General features: G+C 48.2%; 1 pseudogene across 1 annotated transcript; it reads right to left on the reverse strand.

The window, feature by feature from the left end:
- Nucleotides 1-5,889: 5,889 nt before the first annotated feature.
- LOC108543095 (HLA class I histocompatibility antigen, B-67 alpha chain-like) lies at nucleotides 5,890-9,979 on the reverse strand (annotated as a pseudogene). The gene is made up of 9 exons (XR_001889459.1): nucleotides 9,661-9,979; nucleotides 9,105-9,312; nucleotides 8,708-8,977; nucleotides 8,175-8,450; nucleotides 7,324-7,599; nucleotides 7,102-7,218; nucleotides 6,629-6,661; nucleotides 6,475-6,522; nucleotides 5,890-6,307 (listed from the first exon to the last, which is right to left on the reverse strand). The product of XR_001889459.1 is annotated as an HLA class I histocompatibility antigen, B-67 alpha chain-like (transcript).
- Between the last annotated feature and the right edge of the window lie 3,029 nt (nucleotides 9,980-13,008).

Below are 13,008 nucleotides of genomic sequence, written 5' to 3' on the forward strand. Positions count from 1 at the left end.
AACCATTTCCCTCTGCCTTCTGCCACCTCCACTGGTCCATGGAAAAACTATCTTCCATGAAACTGGTCCCGGGTGCCAAAAAAGTGCGGATTTAAACTACAACAATAAAAAAAACTGCAATACTGAGTGTGAACAGAAAATAAAATTTCAGGACTCCAAATTCACTATACCAAAGGGAAAAGTTAAGTTTGGAGACTGAGTGATGGAAAAACTGCCTTTCTTTTGTTCCTAAACAAATAACTGCAAAGACAGAAGACCACCTATCTCCCCAGGTGGCCTCCCTCACAAACTGCTCACAAGACAATTCCTTGTGGGCCCCAACATCTTTACTCTAAAACAGAGTTTTGTTGACTTTCCCCCGACAATGTAAATTAACAGCTTATCTTCACAGGCACAAGACAAAGACAAAGACATCATCCCTTCACCCCGCCCCCATCCCCCTGACTTTTCTACCCAAAGTTTACTTTATCTTATGTAAAATGCAGACTTACTGAGCAGGAGATGAATGCATAGTTGACTGTTCTTTTCCTCTCCTGGCTGCTCTTTCCCCTATAAATATTGAAGTCCTCAAAACCCTGTTAGGAAAAAGCATGGGCCACAGATGCTACAATGATTTGTGTCTCTATTTCCAAGGTGCGTCTTCAGCTCGGCAAAATAAACTTCTAAACTGACTGAGACCTGTCTCAGACACTTTTGGCTTTTTTTTTTCTTTTGGCTTTACATGGCTAAAGCAACTACTTCCTGAGTTCTTTGAGTTAGTTTAAGAATTATCAGTCCTTGGGAGGTGAGAGACCCCTGACTTTGCAGCCGTGATAGGCAGAAGTGCAGGTGACCTGGGACCCGATACTTGTGACTTGCATCTGAAGTGAGGACAGTCTTGTGGGACTGAGCCCTTAAACCTGTGGAGCCCTGGTAGTTAGGGTCTACCTGGTGAACTCCAGGTAGTTAGTGTCAGAATTGAGTCGAATTGTAGGACTCCCAGCTACTATTAGAGAATCAGAAAGTTATTTGGTTGGAGGAAAATCCCATCACCATCCCACAGAGATAAACTTAGAGTAAGAGTAAGCAAGCACACCTCTATCTTTTTGGTCCCAGAGGAAAAGATAAACAAAATGTAAGTATTTATTTCATGTCCCTAATCTACTAAACACAGGTTACTACCAGCTGTTCATTGTCCAGACGTGGAGTGGCCCTACCTCTAACCTAGAAGTTAGGATTTTTTAGGCCTTTGAGGCTGTCACATAAAAACTAATAAATGTTAGAAATTCTCTCCCCAGAAATATTTCCACACACAAGAAAATATAGATATTAATATAAAACATCGGTGTGGACCCAGATTCTCGGAGATCTTACAAACCTAGGTGTTTTACTCCTAGTAAGAGACAAAGCCAAGGGAAGCTGTTTGAATAATCATTTCACTATCACACAATGCCACTCCAATAATCTAGAGTATGAACTGGGATAGACAAAAACTAGATGTAATAATCTATCCTCAAGGGAATGGGTGGAAATATGTTATTTATTAGTCACTGGTTCATTCAGCCACTCTGCGTGCCTGCCAGGTAGCAGATAAAGTTCTCGTCCTGGATCACTGCTCCAAGAATTAAAATTTGTCACTTTTCCCCACCCCTCACACTCCAGCACTTGAACCCTCTTACTGCACCAGAATTCCACACTGTCGGTGAAAAGAGTCAAACTCGGTAACATATTTGAAGAGATTTATTCTGAGCCAAAAATGAGTGACCACAGCCCATGACACAGTCCTCAGGAGAACATGTGCTCAACGTGGTTGTGGCACAGGTTGGGTTTACACATTTTAGGAAGATGTGTGACGTCAATCAAATACATTTAAGCTATACATTGGTTCGGTCCAAAACATTGGAACAATTTGAACAATTTGAAGCAAGCAAGGGTTGTGGTGTTGTGCTTCTGCGTTATAAGTAGATTTTTAATTTTTCTGATTGGTAATTGGTTGAGTTATTATCAATAGAAAGGAATGTCTGGGTTATGATAAGAGGTGGTGGAGTCCAAAATTTTCTCATGCAGATCAAGCCTCCAGGTGCCAGGCTTCAGAGAGAATAGATTGTAAATGTTTCTGATCAGATTTAAGGTCTCTGTTGATGGTAAATCCTGGTCAGCTTTTCCTGAATTCCAAAAGGGAAGAGAGCATAATGAGGCATGTTCAACACCTGCTTTCCATGATGGCTTGAGTCAGTCTTTCAGGTTAACTTTTGAGCACGCTGGCTGAGGGTGTCCATTAAAATGATTGGGAGGGAGTGGTTTTGATTTTTATTTTTGGTTTACAGCATGTAAAATATTGAGAGGAGACAGACACCATCTCCCTCCCTGGATGAGGACAACATTCCAGTCACCCCTGCAGTTGATCTTGGACATGAGTCTTAAGCTCCACCAGTCCGATGACCACCTGCTGAAGAGGTTCATTGTCTCAGGTAAATACTAAGGGTTTGTCATCTCAAGCCAAGAAGATGAAGGACACCGACACACGAGGATTGAGTTTAGGAGCAAAGGGTTGAATAGGCAAAAGAAAGACAAAGGGGAACAGCTCTCTTCTTGTGAGAGAGAGGGGCACCCAAAAGGGAATTCCGGCCTGGAATGAGAGTGCATAAGATTTTACAGGCAGGCTTGAGGAGATGGTGTCTGATTTATGTAGGGCCCACATGTTGGTTGGACCAGGTGTGATATTTACACAGTGCGTGTGGAAGGCTGTTCACCCCACCCTCATCCTATTATGCAAATGGACTTTCCACTTGGCCGGTGCCATGCTGTCTGCTTACTGTAAACGTGCCTGGCAAAGAGAAGGGAAGATGGAGTTGCCATTGTGAACATGCCCAGTTGCAGGTGTCCTGTTCCTATTGGCACAGCTGCCGGCATTCACCCGTGCAAGCTTCCAGCTTACTTGTCTATGTCTGAAGCTTGATATTACAGGCTGCTCCTTGTTAGAAAAGCAAATAATTTGGAGCCTGCTTTTCATTAAAAGCCTTCCGTACCCTCACTACCTGTCTAAATAATTTCTTCTTAACTCCTATATCACTGCCAGACTCTGAGCCAGAATGAGGTGACAGACAGGCTAGGACTGTGCAAAAAACATTTTAGTAAAGATGGCTGAGTGACAGTAGTGATGTCCAATTTCCAGGTGCAGCAGTGACGTCTCTCCTGGTCTCAGGGTCCAGTGTCCAGCACCAGGGTGTCAGAGGTGTGAGCAGTGGCATCTGTGCTCAGCAGCAGAGGCAGTTGTTCCTAGGAGGGACCTGATCCAGGGTGGGCTGTGGATTCTGTTCCTGGATGTGTAGATTCCAGCCTGCTTCTGTGGCCTTCCCCACAATAAAACTAGCCCCAATACCAGATATACGACTTTTTGTGTACATTACAGAAATTTGGTTTCCATAGTTTGCTCCAAGAAGTGAGTGAGAAATGATTCTGTGGGTGGGTGTCAGAGAGCGGCATTCACAGGTGTTCTTTGTGTGAGAGCCACATCCTGAATTCTCTACCTGGTGTCTACTCCATGGTGGAGAGAACAACAGGGAATGTCACATCTCATAACTGATGATACACATCCTCCCTTTTCTTTCTGTGAGGAAAATCCTCTTTTAAACAGGGTTTGAAAACCCACCCATCCACCCACCCACCCTGGACACTCTCTGATCTCTGATCTCAGTGGTTCCCAATCTGACTGAGCAACAGGATTGCTGGTGGGAGCTTAGAAAATACTCAGGCCACTCCCCAGAACCCCAGTCTGAGAGTATTACACCCAAGACCAAGGAATTGTTTATATAACAAGCCCTAGAGGTGAGGCAGATGCTCCGACATGTGGGATCCTCATGTTCTTGATACTCCAAGTGTCATCTGGAGAACAGCAACATGAGCTCCAGCCTTGTCATAAATACAGAATCTCTTGTTCGACTCCAGACTTCCTGGATCTCAGCACCACGTCCGGGTGATCCCTGTGCACACGGGAGTTCCTTGTCTAAGTGTCCTCTAGACTTAGGGTCAGAACTATGCAGTCTGCTCTGGGTGTGGTCTGATCACATCCCTTAGAACTGGAGGTTCAGGGTTCAGTCCTTGCCCGCATTCTTTTCCACAATCAATCACTCCCTTGGTGCCCTCCTCATCCATGCTTGAGGTTTTAAGTATCGTTTATATGGTATGAGCTCCTAAATCTATTTCTCCTGCCTAGTCTATTTCTCCTTTCCTCTAAACTCTGGAGTTGTCTGTCCAAATTCCACCCCAGTTCCCCCACCTGCATTCCTAGTAGACATCTCCACTGAGTGCCTGTGATGCCCCCTCCTCAGTATGCTCCTGCCAGAGTCTCCCCATCTCCACTGACAGCAGCTCCACCCTTCCTTCTACTCACTCATTTTACAACTATGGGTGTCTTTGATTCGTCTTTCTCACACCACAGATACAATCCATTGACAAATGCTGTGAGTTCATCTTCAAATGCATCCAGAATCCCCTCAGGTCCCACTCTTTCCCCTTCCCATGCCCTAGTCGAGGTCACCGACATCTCCAGCCTGGAATACTGTACTCGCTTCCTACTGTTTTCCCTTCTGCCTCCCTCGTCCCTCACCTCTCAATTCTGTTCTCAGCACAGCAGTCAGAGAGATCCTTTTAAAAGAGAAGCTATATCATGGCCCTCTTCTGCTCAAAACTGTCCTTTAACTCTTCATCCCACTCAGAGCAAAGGTCAGATCCAACCCCATTTTCCTCAAGCCCACCTGCTCTGGTCGCACCTCTGACCTCACCTCAGTTTCTCTCTGTCCAGCCCTCCTGGCCTCCTTGCTCTTCTGGGAACACAGACACCTTCCTGCCATAGTGCATTTGGACTGGAGGTTCCTCTACCTGGAAAGAACTTCCCCAGACATCCTCACGTCCCTCAAATCCTTCCTCAGAGGTCACCTTTGCAACAAGGCACGCACTGACCACCCAGCACAACAGCCACCTACCCCGTCCCCACTGCCCACATCCTGGGTCACCTGCCTCCCAGCACTTACCACCTTCTAGCACTTTCCTTCCTTACTCTGGTTATAGCATATCTAACGTCTGCCTCCTTCCACTGGAACATATGCTACAAAAGGCCAGAGATTTTTCTGATTTTACTTCAATGGTGTTCCCCAGATGCAGAACCATTCTGTCCCATGTCTGGCCAATGACAAAGGTCAGTTGAACGAATGATCACTGTGGAGGACCTCCCTATTCTAAAGGCAGTATCTTTATTAACATAGCCTTAGGCCAAATGCTGCTTTGTGGCAGGTACAGCACAAGGTCCCCTCACACTGAGATAGAGGCCGCCTATGTTTTTCTTAGCAGTGCTGCTTGTGTGCCCTCCCTCCCCCATCCCTCTTTCTACAGCAACGCCCCCCGCATGCCCCCCACCCCAGCACACTGCAGCTCACAACCAGGTTCTCTCTTCAGGAAAGAACAGTCCTTGATGATGGGTCCAATTTCAGAGACAAATGTAAGTCTAAATTAGACTCTGCTTTATAGATTCATGAGTTGGGATTGGATTCAGCACCAAGATCACTAGAAACAGGGCAGGGAGAGAGGGCAGGAGAGCAGAGCAGAACAGAAGCTCTAGAAGCAGGGCAGGAGGTGAATGGCTCTGAAAATTTGTCTCAGAAAGCACAGAGACCCCGTGTGCAGGGGCTGCCCTTGGCGACGTCTGAGCCTCTGTGGTCACAGCTCCCGCTGGACAAGTTTCCACTAAAGGGACAACGACGATGGAGCAGTGAAGGTGACCCAGCTGAGGACTGACCACATAAAGCCCATTTAGAACTGAACAGCAACTAGGCACAGGCCCAGTCCACACTGGGCTCCTCACAGCCTTCTCCACCCCCACCTGCAACAGACTCAGCACAGCGAACATGTGGATTCTGGAAGGTTCTCAGGTCTTTATTTGCTCTCTCAAATTCTAGGAATTGACTTATTTAATTAATCCATCAACCTCTCATAACAGATATTTGAGAAAACAAATTTATATTCAGATTCTTATTTTCAGTAGGGAAGTAAGAAGTTGCAGCTCAGTGCACATAAAGTTGAGACTGAGATGGAGACATCCAGCCCCACCTCTCTGGAACAGGAAAGATGACTGGGGAGGAAACACAGGTCAACATGGGAACAGGGCTCACGGTGGACACGGGGGTGGGCTGTCTCTCCACCTCCTCACATTATGCTAACAGGGACGCAGACACATTCAGATGCCTTTGCAGAAAGAGATGCCAGAATGTCTTCAAAAGGGAGGCGTGAAGAAATCCTGCTTCTCAGTTCCACACAAGACAGTTGTCTCAGGCTACAGAAAACAACAGTCATGAACAAAAAATTCAAGTCAGTCATGGTAAGTGATGGCACTCTGAACAGCCCACCACACACTCGAAACGTTACAATCAAAGAATCTCCATTACCCAGGCCTTTCCCCTCTGCCCCCGCCCCCCCAACTCTAGACCCCAAGAATCTCACCTTTTTAAGCCGTGAGAGACACATCAGAGCCCTGGGCACTGTCGCTGGCTGGGGTAGAACAAAAACAGGACATGGTCAGAGCCCGCAGGAGACGTGGGACAAGAGGAATTATGGGGTTGGTGAGCTCCTCCATACTCCCACCCCCACCACTTACACGCAGCCTGAGAGTAGCTCCTTCCTTTTCCACCTGTGGGAAGAAAATGTCTTGTGAGGAGGCTGGGAGGATGCAGGGCCATAAGATCTTAGAGGAACCTCCTAGTCTTGGACCCAAGATAAATTTCCAGAACTATGACTGCAGACCTAGGGCAGGATCAGGGAACAGGAGGAAAGCAGCTGTGTGTCCTGGACCAACTGCCCTCCCAAGGTCTGTCCTTAGCAGGGACCTTCCCCTGACTCGTGAATGCTGGAATCAGGACCCAATACCATAATCATCAAGATGATACATCCGTCCTTCATTGTCACATGTGCTACACAAAAGAGTAAGTGCTGGCACACAGGGTCCCAGGCTGGGTTAGCCCCTGTGTGGATGCTGCTTCCCAGGAATGAGGCAGGGAACACTTCTACCTGGGGCTTGAAACCCCCAGTGGGACAAGAAAATCCAGACCCCACCCCTCACCCCTTCCCTACCTGAGCTCTTCCTCCTCCACATCACAGCAGCGACCATAGCTCCGGTGACCACAACTGCTAGGACAGCCAGGCCAGCAACAATGCCCATGATAGAAATGGTGGACTGGGAAGATGGCTCTGGGAAAGGAGGGGAAGGATGAGGGGCCCTGACCCTGCTGAAGGGCTTCAGAAGGGCTCCTGCTTTCCCTGAGAAGAGACATGACCCCCCATCCCCCTTCTTACCCCATCTCAGGGTGAGGGGCTCCAGCAACCCCTCATGCTGCACATGGCACGTGTATCTCTGCTCTTCTCCAGAAGGCACCACCACAGCTCCCCACTTCTGGAAGGTTCCATCTCCTCCTGGCCTGGTCTCCACAAGCTCAGTGTCCTGAGTTTGGTCCTCCCCATCCTGCTGCCAGGTCAGTGTGATCTCCGCAGGGTAGAAGCCCAGGGCCCAGCACCTCAGGATGGTCTCATGGTCAGAGACAGGGTAGTGGGTCACGTGTGTCCTTGGGGGGTCTGATGGGAAGAGTCAGAAAATTCAGGGGCTTTGCATCTCTCATGGGACACTCCAGCAGGACCCATGTGACCACCCTGAGAATGAACAGGACACCTGGGGTGGGGAAGGGAGCACAGAACCCAGACACCAGCCTGGACACAAGCATCTGGGATAATCTCCTATTCCTTGGAGAGTTCTAGTCTCTGAGGGAGGAACAGGGACTTCTGGTCCTGACCTGAGTGGAGGGTGAGGGACTCAGAAAAGCTGGAATCAGACCTTTAAATGTATTTAGTGTGAGGCAGAGAACAAGGCCTCAGAGAAAAATTCACGGTGCCCAAGGCTGCTGCAGAGGTAAAAGGGGATCCCTGATCTGTATTCTAGGGACTGTCTTCCCCTCCATGTCCTCAGAGACGTCATCCCTCAATTGTCCTAGAGAGCAGAGGGGGCCCTCAGAGGAAATCAGGGAAACTCATGCCATTCTCCATTCAAGGGAGGGCGACATTCTAGCGCTGATCCCATTTTCCTCCCCTCCTCATGGGAGGCCATCCCGGGCGATCTAGAGGTGATGGGGAAGGCTCCCCACTGCCCCTGGTACCCGCGTGCTGCAGCGTCTCCTTCCCGTTCTGCAGGTATCTGCGGAGCCACTCCACGCACTCGCCCTCCAGGTAGGCTCTCAGCTGCTCCGCATAACGGGCCGCCTCCCACTTGCGCTGGGTGTTCTGAGCCGCCATATCCGCGGCGGTCCAGGAGCGCAGGTCCTCGTTCAGGGCGATGTAATCCTTGCCGTCGTAGGCGCGCTGGTAATACCCGCGGAGGAGGCGCCCGTCGGGTCCCAGGTCGCAGCCAGACATCCTCTGGTAGGTGTGAGACCCTGGCCCCATCCCCGCGGTCAGCCAGTCCCCGGAGCCCCGCCCCGCCCCGCCCCGACCACCCCGCCCAACCCGCGAGGATTTTGGCCTCAAGTGAAAATGAAACCGCGTAAAGGCGCCTGGGGCTCTCCCCGGTCGAGGGTCTGGGCGGGCCCCGCGGCCTCGGGGCGGATCTCGGACCGGGAGACTCTGGGGCACCAGGACCGTCCGTGGGGATGGGGAGGGGTCGTGACCTGCGCCCCGGACCGGGGCCACTCACCCGCCTCGCTCTGGTTGTAGTAGCCGCGCAGGTTCCCCAGGCCCGCTAGGTCAGTCTGTGAGTGGCCCTTGGCTCTCCGTGTCTGCTCTTCCCAATACTCCGGCCCCTCCTGCTCCACCCACGGCGCTCACGGCTCCATCCTCTGACTCGCGGCGTCGCTGTCGAACCGCACGAACTGCGTGTCGTCCACGTAGCCCACGGAGATGAAGCGGGGCTCCCCGCGGCCGGGCTGGGACACGGCGGTGGTGAAATACCTCATGGAGTGCGAGCCTGGGGGCGAGGAGAGCCTGAGACCCACCCGACCCTCCTCCCCGCGCGGCTCCCCGGCCCTGCACCCCGCCTGCGGTCCCCTCGCTCCTCCCCGCAGAGGCCATTTCCCTCCCGACCCCGCACTCACCGGCCCAGGTCTCGGTCAGGGCCAGGGCCCCCGAGAGCAGCAGGAGGAGAGTTCGGGGCGCCATGACCCGCATCTCGGCATCTGAGGAGACTCTGAGTCCGGATGGGCGCGAGGGGACTTTAGAACTGAGACCGCGGCGACGCTGATTGGCTTCTCTAGACATCCGACACCCAGTGAGAGTGGGAATTGGGGACGCGTCACGAGTATCCTGGAGGAAGGACCCGACACAGGTTGGGAGGAGAAGTGAAACTAGGGGAGTTTCCCCAACTCTGCGCCTCCCCAATGCAGACAAGGCTCTCGGAGCCTGAGACCCTAAGAGCCACGCCCGGGACCTGGGACTTCGTCCTGATCCCTCTTCTCCTACACCAAGCCTCTTTGTCACACTGTCTGCCTGAGTCCTGGACAAGGATCTGTCTGTGGAAACCAGGGAGAGACTCCCAGGCTGCGCCCAGATCCTTCCCCTTCACTGCTCGTCCTGGAATCCCCGACCCTGAACTGGACTCCCTGCCTCCCACTCCTTACCTCTCCCCTTGGACCTTTGTACAGGGAAACTCACCACGGGGAGCTTGCTGCCAGAGAGTAAGCTCGCCCTGGGAATGGAGGTGTAGAGACAGGTGTTTTCTCTCTAAATCTGGTGAAGTTTTGTCTGAAGCCACCACGTAGAGATTCTAATACAAAGGAAGTTTCCTTTTTGTTTATTAATACGGTGGGTAGCACAATGTTGGTAATCCCTGAATGAGTAGAATTCCAATTTGTAAAAGACCTGTGTCAAAACAGCATTACAAAGCTCCTAAGTTTTACTTTCCCAGACTATGGATCTGTGACTCTGGGTTGTTGCATTTAAAATTATCTTCATTCTGGGAGGCCAAGGCGGGCGGATCACGAGGTCAGGAGATCGAGACCATCCTGGCTAACACGGTGAAAACCCGCCTCTACTAAAAATACAAAAAATTAGCCGGGCGCGGTGGCGGGTGCCTGTAGTCCCAGTTACTGGAGAGGCTGAGGCAGGAGAATAGCGTGAACCCGGGAGGCGGAGCTTGCAGTGAACGGAGATCACTGCACTCCAGCCTGGGCGACAGAGCGAGACTCCGTCTCAAAAAAAAAAAAATATTATCTTCATTCCTTAGCCTGAGTTTCCCTGTGTGAGTCCAAACATCTCCTGAATACAAAGAAGCAGGGTTTGTTACTGTCTATTGCAACGAGGAGCCTGTAGTCATCACCTCAAAGTTGGGAGGGCTCCATGGAGTCCCAATGCTCTTCACCAACGCTCAAGCACTGCCTGTTTTCCTGAACTCTGCACATCTAAGGAGTGTGCATATTTTATCTGGACACTTGGTATTTTTGTAACTCTTTTTTTTAATCATAAGGAGCCAAGTGTTTTGTAACTCTTTTTTTTAATCATAAGGAGCCAATTAGTTTTTAGGAAGTCCAACAAAATGTATTGAATACCGAATGCAAAGAACCCCCTGCTAGGCTCTTCCACTGCTTTAGAATTCTTTCCTCTCTCCTTTTCCTCACCTCCTGCTTCTCCAGCCCTTCTCTCTGCCCCTCTCATCCCTCACACCCCCCCCTTTCCCTAAATCCCCGCCACCCTGTCACTTCTGAATTGTGGCACTGACACTGCCCCTCACCTCCTGCCCATGTCTGTTCTCCCCACAGTGCTCAGCAGTTCAGCTAATGTGAGCAAAGTCCTGTCATTTCTTCACTTAACAATGGTTGGATTTTGGTCCGCCATTTTGCTGTATGTTTTCAATTTGTCTCATATCTTTTTGTTTCTGTTCCTCCTTTGCTACTTTCTTGTGTGTCAAATAAACAGTTTTTAGTTTATAGTTTTAATTCTCCTAGTGGCTTTTAGCTATATTTCTTTACACTAGTTTTTTAATTGTTGTAAGAATGGAAACCCGATTCCTTGACTTTTCACAGTGAAGTTCAGGTTCTATTAAACTACATCCAGCAAAATAAAGGACACTTGCAACAGTGTAGTTTCCTTTAACCTACCATTATGCTATTATTGTTTTATATATGACATCAATCTATATTATAAACTCAATGATACAGTGTAATACTTTTTGTTTAGACAAGCAGCCACATGTCTTCACGAAATTAAGAAAATGAGTGTGAATGTGACACGTGTATGTGCATCATTCCTGTTGTTAATTATTCCTTTCTGTGTATCTGGGTCACCATCTAGTATCATTTCCCTTCACCCTAAAGAATTTCCTTTAAAATTAAATGTAGTACAGGACCCCTAGGAAATGAATTTTATGGTTTTGATGATCTAAAAGTCTTTATTTTGCCTCCCTCCCGTTTTTTGTTTGTTTTGTTTTGTTTTTTGCTTATTAGGGCATTTACATGTAATAAATTTCACCATTTTAGCTGCGGTTTTGGTGAAGTTTGGTAATTATTCATAGTCGTGTAACTACCACACTGCCCAGTACAGAAACACCGAATGCACAGAACCCCCTGCCAGGCTCCTCCACTGCTTTGGAGTCCTTTCCCCTGCTCCTTGTCCTCACCTCCTGCTTCTCCAGCCCTTCTCTCTGCCCTCATCCCTCACACCCTCCTCTCCCCTTACACCCTCCTCTCCCCTTAGTTCCACCACCCAGTTACTCCTGAATTGTGGCACTGTAGAGAACAGTTTCTTTTCCCTAAAAACTTTCTTTATGCCCCTTTCTGTTTAATCCTTGCTTCCCACCCTCACCCCTTCCCTTCACTCACTCACCGCTCTGTTTTCTGTCACTGCAATAGTGAAATTTCTAGAATTTAATGGACATGCAATCGTATGTTATGTAGTCCTTCGTTTGGTCTCTCACTTAGCATAATGATGTTTGAGATGATGCCATTCACTCCTTTTTGTTGCTGAGCAACTAATGAGTATTGCTGGAATCCCAGTTTATGCATTGCTTTCTCTATTCTCTAGTTGATTGACATGTGGATCACTTCAGCTAGGGTTTGTTATTAATGAAACCACTAGAAATAACTGCTTACAAGTGTGGCCTTACATTTTTATTTCTTTTGGATAAATACATATTTGTGGAATTGCTGGGTCATGTGGTAATGGATGGGTAACTGTATAAGAAATTACCATACCACTTTACAAGCTGACTGCCACATTTTTTGCATTCCTACCAGCGATATCAGACATTCCTATTTTTCCATAGTCTTTACAGTATTTAGACTTATCAAATGTCTTTTCAACTTTACCTATTCTGGGTGATATGTGATGGTTTCTCGTTGTGGTTTCAACTTGCACTTCTTAGATGACTAGTATTGTTTGCTATCTTTTCATGTTCATCTAAGTGAGTTATTACATATATTTTATGAACTATTTTGCAAATTCAATGATTAATTCCAGTGACTTTTTCAGAATCTCCTAGTGTTTTCTACATATGCAATGAAGCTGGTGACTAAGAAAGACTTTTGTTTCTTCCTTTCCTATCTATTGATCTTTTTTCTTTTAAAATTATTTTTATTTGGTAGAGATGAGATCTCACTATCAGGCTGGTCTCAAACTCCTGAACTCAAGTGATAATCTCACCTCAGCCTCCCAAAATGCAGGGATTACAAGCATGAGCCACCGTGCCCTGTCCTTCTGTTGGTCTCATTTCATTTTCTTGCCATGTTGCACTGGTTAGGATGCCTGTTAGGTGTTTAAACAAGAACGATGAGAGCTCACATGTTTGTTTACAAGGAACTTAAACAAATTTACAAGAAAAAAAAAAACAGCACTATCAAAAATTGGCAAAAGATATGAATAGACACTTCTCAGAAGAAGAAGCATATGAAAAAAAGCTCAATATTAATGATCATTAGAGAAAAGCAAATCAAAATCACAATGATGTACTATCTCCTGCCAGTCAGAATGGCAATTATTAAAAGTGAAGAAACAACAGATGCTGGTGAG

The sequence above is a fragment of the Rhinopithecus bieti genome, unplaced genomic scaffold (genome assembly GCF_001698545.2).
Source record: "Rhinopithecus bieti isolate Rb0 unplaced genomic scaffold, ASM169854v2 scaffold_24193, whole genome shotgun sequence".
NCBI classification, from domain to species: domain Eukaryota; kingdom Metazoa; phylum Chordata; class Mammalia; order Primates; family Cercopithecidae; genus Rhinopithecus; species Rhinopithecus bieti.